This window comes from Cygnus atratus, chromosome 14 (genome assembly GCF_013377495.2).
Source record: "Cygnus atratus isolate AKBS03 ecotype Queensland, Australia chromosome 14, CAtr_DNAZoo_HiC_assembly, whole genome shotgun sequence".
Lineage (NCBI taxonomy): Eukaryota > Metazoa > Chordata > Aves > Anseriformes > Anatidae > Cygnus > Cygnus atratus.
The window spans coordinates 14258764-14276233 of record NC_066375.1 but is presented as its reverse complement, the minus strand read 5'-3'; the positions used below and the strand labels follow the sequence as shown (position 1 = coordinate 14276233).

Here is a 17470-nt window from a genome sequence, read left to right as displayed (position 1 = left end):
TGTTACTGACTTCTTTTGTAAACCTTTTCTTCTAAACAATGGTAGCTTTAAAGTTGACCAACTAAAATATTAGTTTTCTGCACAGACTGCGTCCTTCCATGAGTGGAAAGAACTTTCAGCCAATGTTCCTGGACTAATATTTCAACTTACTTAATTGCCCAAAGATGGGACAAGCTAAGTTAATTGGGTCATTGCTTATAAAAATACACAGTTATTTTGGGTTGTGTCTTGCACTGACAATCTTCTTGCTTCATGTGAAAAATAATTGGATTTCCATTGAAGAAATCTAATACTTTGAAAGATTGTTTAAATACTTATTGCCGAATTGTTTGCTTCTCTGCTTATTAAAATAAAAATAAGAAAAAGAAAAAAGGACTAAACCATAATCTGAGACATTTTAATTTATGTGACTAAGCAGCAGTTTTTATTTATAACGCCTTGGCAGACTTTTAAGTCACAATATACTGTCCCTATTGTTTAACTACTTTTAGGAATTGCTTCATTGAATTTCTTTATAATTTGGAAATTCTGTTTAGGAAAGAATCAATCAGGACATAAAGACACACATTAAGGACTTTGGAGAGTCATAAACTCTGAGTTTCCTCATCAGGTTAAGTAGTAAAGTATTCTTTATTTACATATCTTCAGTTGTGTCATTTTCTTTTTACTTGGTTGTTTTATGCACGAGTCAATATGTTTTTCTTCTTGGACTACACTACACTTTCTCCTCTGTCTTAATGTTTTGTTCTCTGTTTTCCCAAATTAAAAAAAAATATATATATACTCCTAGTCTTCCTCCTCCTTTTGTGATGCTATTTAAAATATTTAAATTCTTAAAATCTTTTTTTTTTTTAACTGCTGTGTACTTGCTGTTTGGTTACCTATGCCTTTATCTTACTAACTTGTTAGCTTTTAGCTCAATGCTCATGACATCTTACAACCTGAATGAACCTTTATGTAGTCATTAGTTAATCACATACTTGCAATTAAAGGATTGGTTTCAGTAAAGTGCTGTGCTTTTTTATTTTATAATTTTGTAACACAAATCAGGCAATCTTAAAAATAAATAATTAGCACAGTTGAGTTCTGCAGTTGGCTGTAACTGAGCTTTATTTTGTAGCTGCTAATAAAGGCACATTATCATGTTCAGGCATCGCAATTATCATTGAAATGTGTATGTCCATTAACTGCAACATTAGGCTGAGGATATAATTACTGTCTAGAGCCAATATCTTTGTGAAGTTACATCTATGATGCTATTAAGCTATAAGCAATATTTGTAAACTAATATTTAAACGATTCAGAATTGATACCATCACTTGCGGACTTAAAAACTAATCCTCATTCCACTACAAATTATGGGCTTCTTATGTATTTGGCAAATACATTATTGGGTTGTTTGGATGCAATTATAATTTATGATTTGAGAGAGACTGCTACTTTTTAAATAGCAAGTGCCCAAACCAAATTAAACGGGTGACAGGAGAAGGGAGAAGTTGTGATAACAGCAAAATGCTGATAAAACAGTTGTACAGTATGTTGCAAAGGGTTGTAGGTATGTTTTTTGGTTTGGTTTTGTCTTCCTGTAGTAGTTACATTAGGCAACTGGGGGGAATGCAACACAAAAAAAGCGTCCTAAGTATGCATGGCAGTAGCTGACTATTCAGGAATTAATTTTTTGTTCTAACCCCCTGGCATGTGAGTGATAGCCCTAACTTTGCTTACCTGTCTCATACATTGAAATTTAGGAAATGCAGGTGGAGGGATACAGGTTAAACAGAATCCATCTTACTGCATTTTTTTTTATCTTATTTTGAGTGCAAGTGTATTTTAAATATTTCTAGCACAGTGGAACTATTGCATTGTTTAGCAACTTTTACCTGATGTTGTCTAGTATAATTCCTTTTCCTATTTTAGAAAAGTAGTTTCAAATTTTGCTTTCACGTACCTCTACTTTTTGGCTTACTTGGCTGTGTATTGTCTTTATGATTGGACTTAGTTGTAATGATACTACATGTTTTCTTACCACGTCACTACTGTTTTTTGTTTTATAATTCAGTTCACCTCAGCCAGACTCTGAGCAACTTCTGACTGCTAGACCTTTCCACTTGTGCTGTATATCCCATACCAGTGTAGCAAGAAGGAATAAGTAGGAGACAGGGCATCTGAAACAGGCTATCTCGTGACTTATTCATCTAAAATCTATCGAGTTTGTAGCTGTAAGTTGACCTCTTACCCTCATTATTTAAGTAGCTTAATGAATTAATTTCACAGACCTTGCAGTAAGTAAATTAGCCATCAGAGTTCAGATCGGAGTGAATAATTCTTTAATACTAGGCTACTGGAATTTTTATGACTCAAGTTAAACTTAATTATGAAATTGCATATTTCTTTAATTCAGAAAAGAGGAAATCTGAAAAATACCATGATAAGTGTATCTGTAAAAAAAAAAAAAAGGGGGGGGGGGGGGGCAAAATCCTAGGAGGTTTGATTGCTCTTGTTGATACTGGTGAATAATACCTAATTCTAGTTAGGTACTGTGTTTGTAGTCTGCACTGGTCAGCAATGCTAAAAGGGTTTTTTCTGTTTGTGTTTTAGTTGATCAGCTGGTTAGCATCTCTTTAAAATTGCTTAAGAACTTAATGTAGTTATTAGTGATTTCAGTATATTACTGAAACCATCTCCTAGAATTGTGTTGTCCTTTTAGGTTTATATGGGGGGTAGCAGTGTTCTTAAATTGGAATTGTTCTAGAGTACTAACTTTAGTTCATTATCAAGATTTCTTTCTGAAGGTAATATTTTACCCAACAATCTTTCCAAGTAGGTTTATGCACTGCTATTTTCCGCTCTTTCATGTGAAGCAAATGGGATAATTAAGTGGATAAAGTACAAGATTCTGTTCTTTGTGACCTCAAGGTCAATTGTTTTTGACCTTACGAAAAAAAAAACAAAACACCACAGTTGTTTCTGACCTGTGTTAAATGTTGTATGTGAACTGTCAGTCTCAGGTTATTTTCTGCTTGTTTTGTGAGGCGCAAGTTCTAGTACAATCCAGAACTGCAACGAACATTCTGTTTCTCCTTTTACCTTCTCCTCTCATATCGCCGCAGGTGTTTTTTTTCCCTTAAACAAGATTAGATGGCTTGCATGCCTATTATGATGGTTTATTCATATATTTTCCTCATGCTTTTTAGACTTAATAGCAAGTGTTTGTATTGAAAGATGAATGCTGATCCTTTAAAAATGAAGAAGGGAAACAAGCATTGCAGAGCAGCATGTACAGACAACTGTCTCTTTTTATCAAGCTGTTGTCACCTAACTATCCAGCCTAGCCAGCAATACATCACTTCCACTCCAGAAGAGATAAAGTCAATGGAGCTGAATTGCTAAGAACTATTTCCTGCAGAGCAGCAGCAGTCAAACCCAGGATATAGTATAAGAAACCTTTTGGGGTTTGAGATATGAATGAGGCTTCAGCTGCTTCCTCTATCTTGCACTTCCTTTCATCTGGAAACTTTCCAGGATGATGAAGTCATCAGATTTCTGAATCAGGGTTTTAATTTGGAATACACTTGGCTTTACATGCCATATGCAAATATAAAAGTATAGATGGCTTGATACGCTGGCTGAGTTTAGCATAGTAAGGAAAATATCCCTATCAATGTAAAAGGTTACAAGTGAGTTGGTGAAGGATTTCCTCTGAGTCACCTGTGGTGTTCTTCCTATGTCCTCCGTTTAACATCTATATGGAAATAACTTTACCAAGAAAGATTTGCTTAGAAACCTCTGCCGAAAGTGTATTTTGATCATTCAAGGAAAGGGTTTCCAGCATGCACTCCTGTTTTTACCGGTATGTCAATTCATGGCTCATCTTAGCATTTTGATAGTGCCTGCACAGTCCTTCCAGTGCTTTCATAATTTTAGGTATTCTCTAGTGAGTTAAGATGTTCCAGGCAAAACTGGATTCAATCTTAAGTTGCTACCAAATATTAATAAATAAATGAGGTAGGTATTCCTTGATGATGTATCTTCTGTCGGTGTTAGGGGGTTTTATCTTGCTCCTGCCATAATCTGTTAATGGAAATATTTCCATTAAGTCCAGTATTTTTCTTTGTTAATTACCTAGGTTATTTATACTGTTACTAAGATCAAATAAACTCCAGGCACGAGTGCTCAGGATTTACATCTGTGTTTCCAAATGCTCTTAGCAGCATTGCCTCCTGTTAACTAGCAAGTCAGCCGTGGCCTTTCAGTCTCAAGGACTTACTAGTAATGTAAAATGGGTATTTGCTAGGCCTTTAATGTTACACAGTGCAGTGGTTTAGCTCTCTAAATATATCCCAGAATACTGAAGACCTTTTTGTAGTGGTCTGCACAACTGCAATGCACAGTCTTACGCTTCTCCTAATTGAGCTTTTCCTTCCACTTAATTGATGGGATCTTAGGACACTGAAAAGATACTAGAGTAGTTAATTCCCAATCAGGACAGGAGACAATAATGTTGGTCGGTAGTTGGTGAGCAGGTGATCTGTAATTCTGTACAGGGGAGTCTCCCTTTTTCAGTTGAGATGTAAAGGTTTGCTTTATAATTAGAGACTCTCTGTGACAGAAGGGTTAAACTAGATTTTAGTTCTTGTGGCTACAACACACAGTCCTTCACTTGATCGTATAGTAGACACATGAGAAGTCCCTAAAACATACTTGTTCTAGACAATGGACTGTTTGAGTTAAGAACACACAAAAGCGACAGTTCATAATACCTATCGAAAGATCAGTTAGGTGCAACTTCCTCCAGTACCCTAGTGGAATGTTTCATTTCAGTCGGTTGCTTTGGTGAGTTTCTTCTCATTTACTACCCCAAGCTTTACTTTCTGTGCTAGGCCCAGGGAGTTCAGAAACTGAATTTCTTCTGTTTCTGTCATTAAAAGTAATCAATGAAATAATGGGGAAATGAAAAGCCACAGATCAGTGTGGGGAAACTGTGTGAGTGACTTTTATGGGCACCTGAATTTTAACTGGGTATTTTAAACCTATTTTTCTCATCTGTTTTAGGCATGTTCTTTCTTCAGTGGTCATTGGAAATACTTGTAGAGCTTCCACAGCAGAGTCATTCACCAAAAAAAAAAAAAAAAAGTTTTTGTGGGCTTCTTAGCAGCCTTAACTGTCATAAAAGTGGGGATGAAAGGAAGATTTTGATTCATTCTTAACTAAGAGTTTTTTTTCCTTATGGTAAGATAATTTTGAGTGTAGAAAATGTGTAGAATGATTATTGATTACAATTGAACTATTTATTTTTTGGGTGATCCTTAACTGTGTACTCAAATGATTTTTTCTTCTGCAAATGTATTTTCTTACAACTACACAGGAAGAATCGCAGAATGGTTTGGTTTCGAAGGGACCTTAGAGATCATCTCATTCCAACCCTCTGCCATGGGCCGGGACCCCTCCAATTAAATCAGGTTGCTCAAAGCCCCATCCAACCTGGCCTTGAACACTTCCAGGGATGGGGCATCCACAGCTTTTCTGGGCAGCCTGTTTCAGTGCCTCGCCACCCTCATAGTGAAGGATTTCTTCCTAATATCTAAATCTACTCTCTTTTAATTTTAAACCACTACCCCTTGTCCCTTCACTACACTCCCTGATAAGGAGTCCTCCGTCCCCAGCTTTCCTGTAGGCCCCCTTTAAGTACTGAAAGGTTGCTATAAGGTCTCTGGAGCCTTGTCTTCTCCAGGCTGAATGAATCAGAGAATCATAAAATGGTTTGGGTTGGAAGGGACCTTAATGATCATCTAATTTTTCCCCCCTGCCATGGGTAGGGACACCTTCTGCTAGGCCACCTTGCTCAAAGCCCCATCCAGCCTGACCTTATACATTTCCAGTCCATGACCTCAGCTCTCTCAGCCTGTCTTCATAGGAGATGTGCTGCAGCCCTCTTGATGATCTTCATGGCATTATTTTAGCATTTTATCAATCGTGAGAAGTTTGGTCAACTTTCTGAGTTACTGCTTAGGGTCTTGTTTTCTATTCAGTGAGACCCATTGAGTTCAGAAGCTGAGGCAGCAAGGGTTTTCTGAAGTTTTAATGTTAGGGCTCTAGGTATGGAGGTTTGAGAGATTGATTGCATGTCCTTGAAAATTTGGAGTAAGAACTAAAGGCAAAAGGTTACCTAACTTAGAGACTGTGAAAGCCCAAGACAATTAAATGGAGTTGATGTGAGACTCTTAGCCTAGCAGCATTCTGAAATTTTATTCAGAAGTGGGTTGGTGAAGGTGGCAGGCTGACGGGCTGATGAAATCTGATTTTTTTTTTCAGCTTTCCACTAAATGTATGGATCGTGTGCGCTTTTCACCCCAGTTTATTGTAGGAAAAATGGTATTCTCATATATACCAAATGTCTTTGTTGTCTTTACGTTTCCAAGTTTGACTGGGAAAATAGTGCTTAAAAATAATAAATATGGAGACATTTTCCTTTGGTGTGATTGGCTTTGGCGGTCGCAATCCAAAGAGTGTACAAGACATGGTATCAGAGGCTATCTAATGGTATTAGGTGTATATGATTATTTTTTTTTTCTCCAGTAAAAAGAAAAATGAACCCATTACTACTTTATTTCCTTCTTTGTGTTGCGTAGAAGACTGGCGTCTGGGAAGTCTTGTGGCAAACCAACCTACCCGGGGTCATTCTCCGCCCTAGGGAGGGTTTGGTTTGCCACTTGCAGATCTAGCGAACCTTTATGAGGTAAAGGTCTGGGTGAAAAGTCAGTGTCTCTAAGTGTGATTTCCATCCAAGCAAAGTAAGCCAGTGAGGTTTTTTTTTTTGTAACCAATAAGAGATGAGCAATTTCAGTTTAGGTGTCTGTAGTAGTGTTGGTAGACATAACGTTTTGAAGAAGCAAGTTTCTTTAAACTTTTCAAGGCATCGATATAAGCTTATTTTTGCAAGGCCACAGTGCTCAGGTTGGAAACCATTTCACACACATCTTACTGACTGTTTTGAATACTGTTACAATATGAACATGTTGAACTTTAGGAATTCCCGTGGTATAATGTCTTTCTTAAATAGTCTTTTGTTCTTCCTTCAGACAAAATATTGAATTCTGTAACTTTGAGTAATGAGGCTCTTCTGAAAGTGTTTTTAACATGCTATGAAATAAATGATTTCAGCTGAGATCAGGACTGAGAATCCCAGCTGCTTTTTCTGGTTGTGTGGTCCCTGATCTTAGATATACAGTGCAGTAGATAATTTTCCAAGCAGGATATATGACAATTTCTGATTTTCTTTCAGAAAGCAAGTTCACCAGTAAGTTTCCATGAACGGAAGATTCCGACACTTGCAGTAGTTGCAGTGCACATACACGATTCTTTTTTCACATATGCTACTGCCCATGTTCAGCTACATATCCAGCTGAGGCTCTTCAGAAACTAGGGTCATTCCAAATCTACTGTGAGTGAGAATAAGATGCACTGTTTCCTGTTGCTATTATAAAATTGTTATCTTCTATTAGAGAGACATAAATTCTAGAAGTGCAGTTTCTAATGGTCTAATGTGGATCTGAGGAGTTCATATATATCTATGTTATTCAGACTTCCACGTTTTCTTAAAAGTTGTTATAAAAAATGTCAAACTAATAACGTTTAAATAAATACACACATCCTTTGAATTATAACAGAACACTGCTTTAGCCTACAGTTATCTAAAATAAGTCATCACCTACCAACTCACTGAAGTCAATTAGTTGTTTTTAGGTCAAGGTGAGGGATTTTGGAATTTTTACTAATGAGCAGGCACAGAGAAAATTCACTGGTAGTTCTGCTTCCTTCCACTTACCTGTTGCATAGATACAGGTATCTCTGTCTTTCCTTGCTGTAACAGTATATTATTTTCTATAGTTTTTTGGGAGATTCATTAACTCACCATCCTTCAAATTACAAATTACAAAGAACTAATCACAGTAACACTTTCATACTACCAGCATGAATACATGTAGATTGTAAAATATATAGTGTTGTTTCTAGAGGCATATAGGGCTGTCACGTAGAACTGAGCTATGATACGTAGGGGTGTTTTGTGAACCTTAAATAGAGGAGTGAGCATAGTAGCATTACTTTTAGCAGCTGATTATGAGGCAGTGTGACTTTGTTATAGTTTACCTTTTGCTTTCTTCATTGCCCAATAAGGAAGTACCTTGTGGGGATATCTACCTTCCATTCATCTCCGGAGGGCCAGGGGGAAGGAAAGCAGGCGGGTGGAGGCTGATCGCTCTGCAGTGTCTTCACCTCCAGTTTGGTGGCATTGAGCTTCCTACTTCCTTTGATGCTACTTGGGCCCAAAACAAGTGAGAAAGTACTTAGAGGAAAACATGTTTCATTTTTAAGCATGCTTAACCTTAATAGTTATGACAAGTTTTTAAAATCTGTGCATCTGAGATGGCATTAATAATTCATATGTGTTTCATTAAAAAAAGAACAAACTGTCTGCAGGGTCATTAAATTCTTACTTGGCTAAGATCATCAAAGTTTAGATGACCTAATATGGTACGTGGCTGGGGTCGTAATATGCTGCTTGAAAAAAAAATACCTTGTGATTTAGTTTTGATTCTGACAATACTCAAAAGGATTTGTTATGTCTTACAGACCTTTCTGCAAACTACTAATGGGATGAACACAATATATCACTTTTATAATAGTGAGCTATTAAAGGCAAACATAAAGCAGTCTGAAGCCCATAAGTGCTGCCAACAGCTCCTGCTTTAATGAATTCCCTTTTAGATGTCCATTAAATGCTCATGGCAAATGTACTCATAATGGAAATGGCAAATCTAAATGGGTAGATATGAATAATCCATGGAGTTTAAATTCTGTTTATGATCATCTTCACATTTAGTTTTCAAGACAACGCAGTTTAGTTTTCATTACAGTTTGGAATAAAGAGGACAGGGAGTAATTGATTGCTTCAAGCAGATTAAAATCAATGGGTTGCTTTTCAAAGAACCCGTTCAATGCAGTAATTTCAACTTTATACATTGATTTAGGAAACTCTACACAAAATGTTTTGTGCTGTGTGAACTTTTATGTGGAAAGACTAATACTAATTTTATTTCTATATATCTGTATATAGAAATATATAGAGGTTGTTATCAGTATGTGCATGAGTAAATAGTGATCTATATTAAGTCATTTTGATATTATTGCACTCATATAATGAATCAATGAGATTCCCGTCATCATTGTAATACTGTTTGTAACCCATTAGCACACAGAAATTACAGCCCATCATACATCATTACTGTGATTGAGGCTTTATTACCATATTCTCAAATTGCTTGCTTGCTATAAAACTAAATAGACACCAGACAACTATAGGTAGACGATAGACTGTGCATTATTGTACTGGAATAATGAAGGATTATTGTAGCATAATGGGGCACAACTTATGAGGAAAATAAACTTGGCAGCAAAGGAGAACTTGAGTGTTTTTAATGTTTGTTGTTAGTACTTTAAAGGTCAAATATATTTGTTATGATCAAGTTACTGTTTCCTTATTTCATGAATCATACCCTTTTCATATTTCAAATAGGCCTTCTTTTATATTTAAGTATTTAAAACCTAGGAACTGCACTGCAACATTCACCTCCAGAGACAGATTGATGGCTTTCGAAGCACTGGGATGGCTGTGGAGGTGGTGGGGAGGGTGATACAGCATCCATAGCAATGCGCAGTTGTATTATGTTGTGCTAAAGAGAAACTGAAGAAAAACTACTTCAGCTGATAAGAATTGATTGAGTTCTCCAAACAGGCCATAGGCAAAATACACCCCAGGAATTTTAGGAGCTGTAGAGAAGGATCTTAAAAGAGGAAAAAACAGCATTTGGACTTCGGGGAACTTAACAATCCCTTGTGAAAGAACTGGAGACTTTTACTTTACAACAGGAGGACTCTTGGGATGCTCTCAAGGTAACTTCTGTTGCCATGTTCTTGCTTTCTTCTCTCTGTTTGCTTACACACTCTTTTTCTCCTTAATTGCCTTCCTTTTTGCTTCTTTCACAATGAATTCCTTCTGTGTTAAATCTCTTCAGTGAATTTGAAATATCACTTGAGCTAATTCATTCATAAACCTAGAGCTTTTATTATGTAGAATTTAGAGTGTTCCGTAACTGAATGTGTTCTTACTAGGCCAGGTATGCACCATTCTGCTGAGAAGTAATGGAAACGTTCAGAGGTTCTGTAGCCGTTCCAGGTTATTACAGTGATCAATTACTTGTGTTTCAGGAGGAGCTACAAGCCTTGGTTATGTTCAAGTACCAAGCTATTAGTGTCCATATATGTCAGCCCTACTTTAAGAGGGTATGTAGTAAATGGATGTTATCAACCATAGTGAAAATGGAATTATTGTTTCTGGAAGCTTGTATTCAAGTGGACAGTGAGAAACAACAGGTCCTCACAACAAACAGGAAGGAGAATAGGAATGTGACTGTGTACCCTTATGTCTGTCTGGGACAATTATTTTGTTTCAAGACTTGAATGATTGGTTACCAAGAGGTGGTAAATCTTCAAGGTTATCTTGCGGTAGCTTGGCTGGGATCCCAAGGATTCAGCTGTCTGCTCCTGACTCCTGTTTTTATTCTTGAGTAACAGTAATTGTGTTGATTCTAGTAACTGTTACTAAAAATGGCCATCTAAGGTATTTCTTTTGGAGGAATCATCTAAATACAGGGGTAAGATTAACTTCACTGGCCAGTGCTAATACTTTCTGTCATCCAAGAGCTTTGTTATCATCTGTCCGACTAGATAAATGCAACTGAATAAGTGGGGAGACAAAGAGAATAAAACAAAGTTCACTTTTAGACACTCTACTGCTGCTATAATATCATAAACGTATAAAGTGTGTGGGAGAATAAATACAAATAATTATTTTGAATTTTCTTGGGTTGAATATTGTACTTGTAAAATAGTCCAGCTTTTTAGTCAGAAGGTTTAGTTATAAGTATTTACTTTTTTTTTCCATAGGTGTTTTTTTGAATATGAAAAATACAGGTCTGAATAGCTGAGAGTATGTAAATGTTAATTCAGTTGTTCATGTAGATGGTCAATCATTTCGAAGTGTACTCTAGCTTTGCCAACACCTTAGTTGAGCAGGAAGGCAAAGTCAGATTAGTAAGTAGATAAATATCCTAGTCAAAAATACCTTAACTCTGAGCTTTCTCACCACACACAGCTGTTTGATTTCTCCTTTGTCAAGCATATTTCCGATTTTAACATTGTCAACCCAGCAGGTTTTCTAACCGTCAAGCTCAGATGGGTACATTTGAAGGTAAATGAGTTTTCTTAAGGCTTTCAGCTAAGCTTCTTAAAATAAAGTTACACTTAACTGCCTGTGTAAGCAAGTATTTTTGCAAAAATAAAGATTTTTTTCCTTTTCAATTAAGGAATTTTGTTGTCCAAGAGGGAAAATGTAAGTAGCCATTTAACTTCTTGCCTTTCTACATGTATTGTTATCCTGCAAACAAATGCCACTTTCTCACTAGAAAGTTGTGCAACGGTATCTCTGCTGTTACAATCAAACATGAGTGTATGTGCTCTCACAACCTGTTCCCTGTCATCCCTATTAAATGAGTATGAATGTAAAGGCAAAACACTCCTAGCTGTACTTTTATTTTTATCTGTTTTAATAACAAAGCTTTTCTTCATGTATTCTTTCAATTCCTGCTCTGTCCTTCCATGTCGTTAAAGTATTTCCAGCTTCGTCACCTCTCCTGAACAGGCAATCCAACTGAAGGCAGTTTTTGTTTGCCTGTTTTGTGGGAGGCAAAACCCTTGAAATGTAAGTGCATCTTCTTTACTAATTTAATATCTGCATGTTTTTTAAGCCACATGCTTGTTGTCAGCAGGAAGGGAATCTTTGGGACTTTCTTCTTAAACAAGTGTTGATATTCTTTACTAGAGCTGTGTGGAAAAAAAGACGTTAGCTTTGTACTCTCTAGAAAGCTCAAATGATTCTTAATCTTCTTGTGCAATAACAACTGCTGATCTCATACAGAAAAAGATCCTGCTGTTTTCTAGGAGACTTCTACCCTGTCAGCACTACAGTGAAAGAATCAGATTCAGCACTGTCCTAATGGTAGCATGGATGTGGTTCTGCACTCTTGAGATCTCTCTTCATGTGTGTGCTTATTTGTAACACTTCTGGCGTGGGCAGCCAGGTCTTGAACTTGTATTCCTTTGGTTTCTCTCTCAGGTGACAGGTAACAGGAAAGAATTTTTCTCCCCTGTCTTTAAAAGGAATGTCTGGCAGTCTGAGACCTAAAGTTTGAAGTATCCTGCTGCTTTTCCTAAAAGCTCATGTCAGGGGTAGTTCGTCAATGCCAGTTTGGGAGTATTGTTTTTAATAGGTGTTTTAGGATGGAGATGGATGTGTTTTCACCTATCTGGCTTTGTGTGACAAGGTCAAAAAACAAGATAAATTTCTGTCCTCCTTATTTACTGCTGACTGATACTTAGGCCTTCCAGCCATGAGACATTCAGAGCCAAGATTCTCTTTGTAGTCCCCATTTGTTACCATCAGATTTCAAAGATAGGTTCTGAAAGAAAAAGACGAAATAGTCTGTTATGGTGACAAGAAGTTATTCATCTTTCAGCAGTGTTGTAACATCCTTTTTACTAGCCTCCTCAGAAGGATCCAAATCTTCACACCCTTCTAAATTTGTGCTATATTCTATGCCATCTTTCATCAATATTCAATTCTTCCCTCCTAGACCTTTTTAGAATATTATAGCAAAATGCATTATCTGTTTCTTTGCTTGGGAAGGTGGATCTTCCTTCTGAAAACTGAGTAGCTGAATTTTCACATGGTCAAGCATTATAAGCACTTCTTGATGGCTAACAAGGAGTCAGGGAGAAGACTTAGGGCTTGGTTATCTCAGTGCAGAGATTGTTGAAAAGGGTAATAGCCAGTGTTCAAACTTCTCAGGAGCTATCAAAATGAAGCCATGTCCATTTATTCCAGTGCCTTCCTCCAGAGATAAAGCTACATTTATACCCACACTGAAAAGTTTATTCATTTCACATTTGCTGAGAGGTTATAAATAGGAATTTCTATGTTATTACCTGTTTTTTCTCAGTGTATGAATAGCTATCTGAATTACTATTCTTCAAAAAAAAGTTGTTTACAAGTAAAGGGAATCTTTGAGATGCATAATCCATATACACTTATACTTCCTGTCTCTTCCCTTTCTAAGCTTGCTTATCTCTAGTGCTCAGTGAAATAGTGCTGGACGTGGTTTGTATTAAATAGTCGCATCAAGCATGCAGTAGTCAGAGCTTTAGTCTAATCTTTTAGCTACTCCATATTTACCAAAAGGGAGGGGGGGCACCACTATCTGTAAGTAATAGGCTGTATTTACAATTGCAGTATGACATATAAGTGGACCTTACACTGCAGGGAGTTCTGGATATTGGTAAGAGGCCTCATTTGACTAAAAAGCTGATTTTGTGCTTGAAATTCACGTATGGTAGAAATAGGATCTGTTGGAAGCGGAATCAATGTAGATGTCACAGCTCCAGGAATCACATTTAATGAAGTTTGACAGCACGGTTTCGTGGTCCATTTAAGTTGATATAAAACCACTCTACGGCTGGAAAGGTAATTCTGCCCTTTTTCTGTCTTCCTTGTGTTGTCATTACAATTTGTATGACCATGTAGTTAAGGTTTCTTCTACTTAGAATTGTTTTTTAGTCATGACAACATAATTGGTAATGTCCAGGCAGGAAAGCAAGTGGGAGCTGCTGTAGATCTGCCTGTCTGGGAAGCAAGTCAGTTTGGAGGTCCATTGTGAAAAGCAGGCTGATTAATCATTGTTCATTACTATTTACTGATACCCTAGTATTATTCTCAGGCACACGTGCAGATGTCAGAAAGGAGTTCTTAAAATACAGTCAGTCACTTGTGTTTTTTTTTTAACTTCCTTTCCATTTTTACTGGTAAGTTCTCAATTAAAGCAACACATCTTGAGAGTTTTTTTTTTTTTTAACTTCAGTTTTATTGAAGCAAAAGCCTAAAAGTAAATTAACTCTTGTTGAGCTCTGTAAGATGATACAATTGCTGTGAGGTAATGTACTGCAACATACTTGACAATTCAAGTTTTCATAGAATCAGAGAGTATCCTGAGTTGGAAGGGACCCATGAGGATCATAAGTCCAATTCCTGGCTCCACACAGGACCACCCCAAAATCAGCCCCTGTGTCTGAGAGCATTGTCCAAACGCTTCTTGAATTCCAGCAGTCTGGGGCCGTGACCACGTCCCTGGGGAGCCTGTCCCAGTGCCCGACCACCTCTGGGTGCAGAACCTTTCCCTAACACCCAGCCTGACCCTCCCCTGTCCCAGCTCCATGCCGTGCCCTCGGGTCCTGTCACTGTCCCCAGAGAGCAGAGCTCAGCGCCTGCCCCTCCGCTCCCCCTCTTTTTAGATCATAAAGTAATGGTAACAGGTCATATTGGTGCGTGACAGCTTCTGGACTTCCTAGCAGATACCACTGAAAAAATAGAGTTTTTGAGAGGCAGCAAGTGACTTGATGTGAAATCAATTTTGCCAAGGTTTTGGGAAATACATGATTTTTAACAAAGTACATTTGAACATTCATTTGCTTCCATTTGGCATAAATTGAGACTGTCATCTCAGTTCTTGAAGAAGCAGATGCAATGTCTGTTAACCACAATGCATTATTGTATACCAGTTCAAATAGGAGGGGGTAGGGAGAGGGAGGAAATGATGGTTTTGTTGTTTATGGTCTGTAAAGTACTTGTATTTGATATATTTAATTCACATACGTACGATAAGAGCATTCCATGTTAAGAAAGGGTCACAACATATTAATAATACAGGATCTACGAACAAAAGCATATTTGAGTTTTACAACTAGAATGTGTTAGGCGTGGAAGACCTGAGGAGGAGATTTTGTCTGAGATGGTTATGAACACCCCTTTAATTCACTGTTAAGCATTTTTTACTGTTCATATTGCTGAAATGTGTGGTCTGTTATCCTTACGTGGACGTTTACCTCCCTGATGTTCAGGTGCAGTACTTCTCCTTTGCAGCTGTAAGCCTACTTACAGGCCCCTTCACTATAAAAGCAACTTCCTTGTCTCAAGCAAAAGAAGACTTTGAAGTAATGACGATGTTGTAATATATTGATAGAAGTTTGCGTAATTCCATTATCTCTTTAATGGACATTAGTTTTGATGGAGCTTTTCCATTCTCCTCTGGTCCTTTCATCATGAATTGGTTAGCTCGGTTCTAAATGAGTCAGTATCTTATTTCTTCCGAGAGATGTCTGTCAAGAGGTTTGAATGGTCGGGGAGTAATCTTTGTTAGGTAATATTATTTTCTTGACTTTAAGACAGCCGTAATTACAAACACCTCACAAATTGTGTTTTGTTTTTTTTTAGTAGTCACAATCCCTAACATCAAATATCTTCATATTAAGTTTAGAGGATCTTATTTCTATTAACATTTAGGCAATTCTTTTTTATAGTTGCAAAGAGTCTCCAACTTTTTTTGGTAATGCCATTTTTACAAAATAGTGCCTTTTGTCTTATAGTATGATAAATAAGGCCTTGTATTTTTATCTATCTTCATACTTATTTAGTAATCTTCTTTTGAATGTGTTTTCGTTCAGGCAGTTAGTGTACATCAAATACCTTGCATGCTTTTTTCTCAAATTCTGAGGTACATTTGTGGTTTCTTTTTAATAGTTTGAATTATTTTGGTTTAAAATATTTTTTAAAACATCCCATTTGTGAAATATCACTCAGGTTTTGACTATTTAGATTTAACATATTGCATTTAGTTTTGCCCATCAAAAATGGAGAACATTTAATATTTATTCATAACAAAAGTATTAGAGAAGCTGTCAATAAATTTTCTGTCATAATTGAATCATACGATATCTAAATTGTTGATAATATGATCTGCTTGTTAAACAAAAGTGTCTGGAGAAAATGATGGATTAATTGACTGATGGCTAAGGTTTCTCTCAAATATAATGGTTTACCCAGTTTGATTTGATTTGTGTAAAATAACTTTCTCTAATAAACAATTTGCTCAGAGGCAATAGAAGAAATGAATGGTTATCAAACCAAACTTAATTAGTCTATCCTAGATTGATATTACTTGGGGAGTCTTCGTTTTAATTGTGGAGGGCTGGATACAAAGAGTTTGGTTCATTATATTTTTCCTGTATAAACACTATTGTGTAACTACCTATGGAATATAACATGTGAATTCATTTTAATAAATGCTTGTAAAGTGAATTAGCTAATTATGCCAAGCTAAAAATGATTCCTTTAATTATTTTAGATATTTAACTAGTACTTCAATTTTATTATTGTTAGTCTGTAAACGTAATTTGTATTAGCTCTGCCAAACTAATTAGAATATATAACTTTAACAGTTTCAACAGTTTTGTAGTGCTCATAATGGAGTCTTCTCTGAAAAACACATTTCTATTTTCAAAACATTCAAATGACTTAAATATATTATAAAAATTCTGAAGAAATTCTTGTCATAGTATGTTTTTTTGAAATGTGAAGAAGAATAACTTTTTCAAAGAGAAATTCAATTTCAGGAAAGTTCATAGGGCTCAGGATTCTTGATTTTTGTCAATTGAAGCAAAAAATCACTTGTTTGGGGCCAAATTAAACAAAAGTCATTAGAAAACGTAATTCCCTGAGGTTCATATAGATTATCCATGTATAATATGAAACACATACAGTTAAATTCCACAGTTTTCAAAGGTTAAGCACATGTTTAATGGCATTAGTATATGAAAATCTCCACGTTCAAACTAAGAGTTGGTCTTAAAGGCTTCCAGTTAATTTAGCCTAAATGTTTTCCTCTTTCCTTTAAATAATGTAACAAAACTACCCAGAAAATTTTCAAAACATATGTAGAAGATTTACAAGATTTTAATATAAAATGTACATGAGTGGGCTGTTGTTAGAAGCTGAGTATGTGTAGAAAGCAAAACATTATTAGGGAAGAGTAATTTAGGTGTTCTTAATAGTATTCCTTTATGATTAATCTAGGGCTTATAAAAGCAGAAATTAATCTATTTTATTGTTTCTTCTTGCACATGAAGTTTTTGTTTTGGCAGTCTCTTTTTGTAGTTTTCATTAAATAGCATGGCAACTTAGTTTTGTAGATAACTGAAAATCCAGTGAGAAAATAAGGATCTTTTTTGTTGGTGTTTTGCCTATGTATAGTCACTGAATATCGCTTTGTGCTCTGACTTTGAAAAGTAAAGATTTATGTGCATAAATTTCTGCTATGAAGATGACTGTCCTGTCTCATCTGTTTGAGTGACAGAAAACTGCTAGAAAATGGCAAGTTAGGCATATCTTCAGAGACGGTATCAAACAAAATCTTTGGTATTATCAATTAACATATTTTCTTGAATTCTTTCTGAGATGTGGCGACTT

The 17470-nt window shown here is 36.3% G+C and overlaps 1 protein-coding gene across 1 annotated transcript in view; it reads left to right on the top strand.

Moving 5' to 3' along the window:
* Positions 1-17470, top strand: part of RANBP17 (RAN binding protein 17) — a 166916-nt gene that overhangs the window by 42970 nt on the left and 106476 nt on the right. The window lies entirely within an intron of this gene.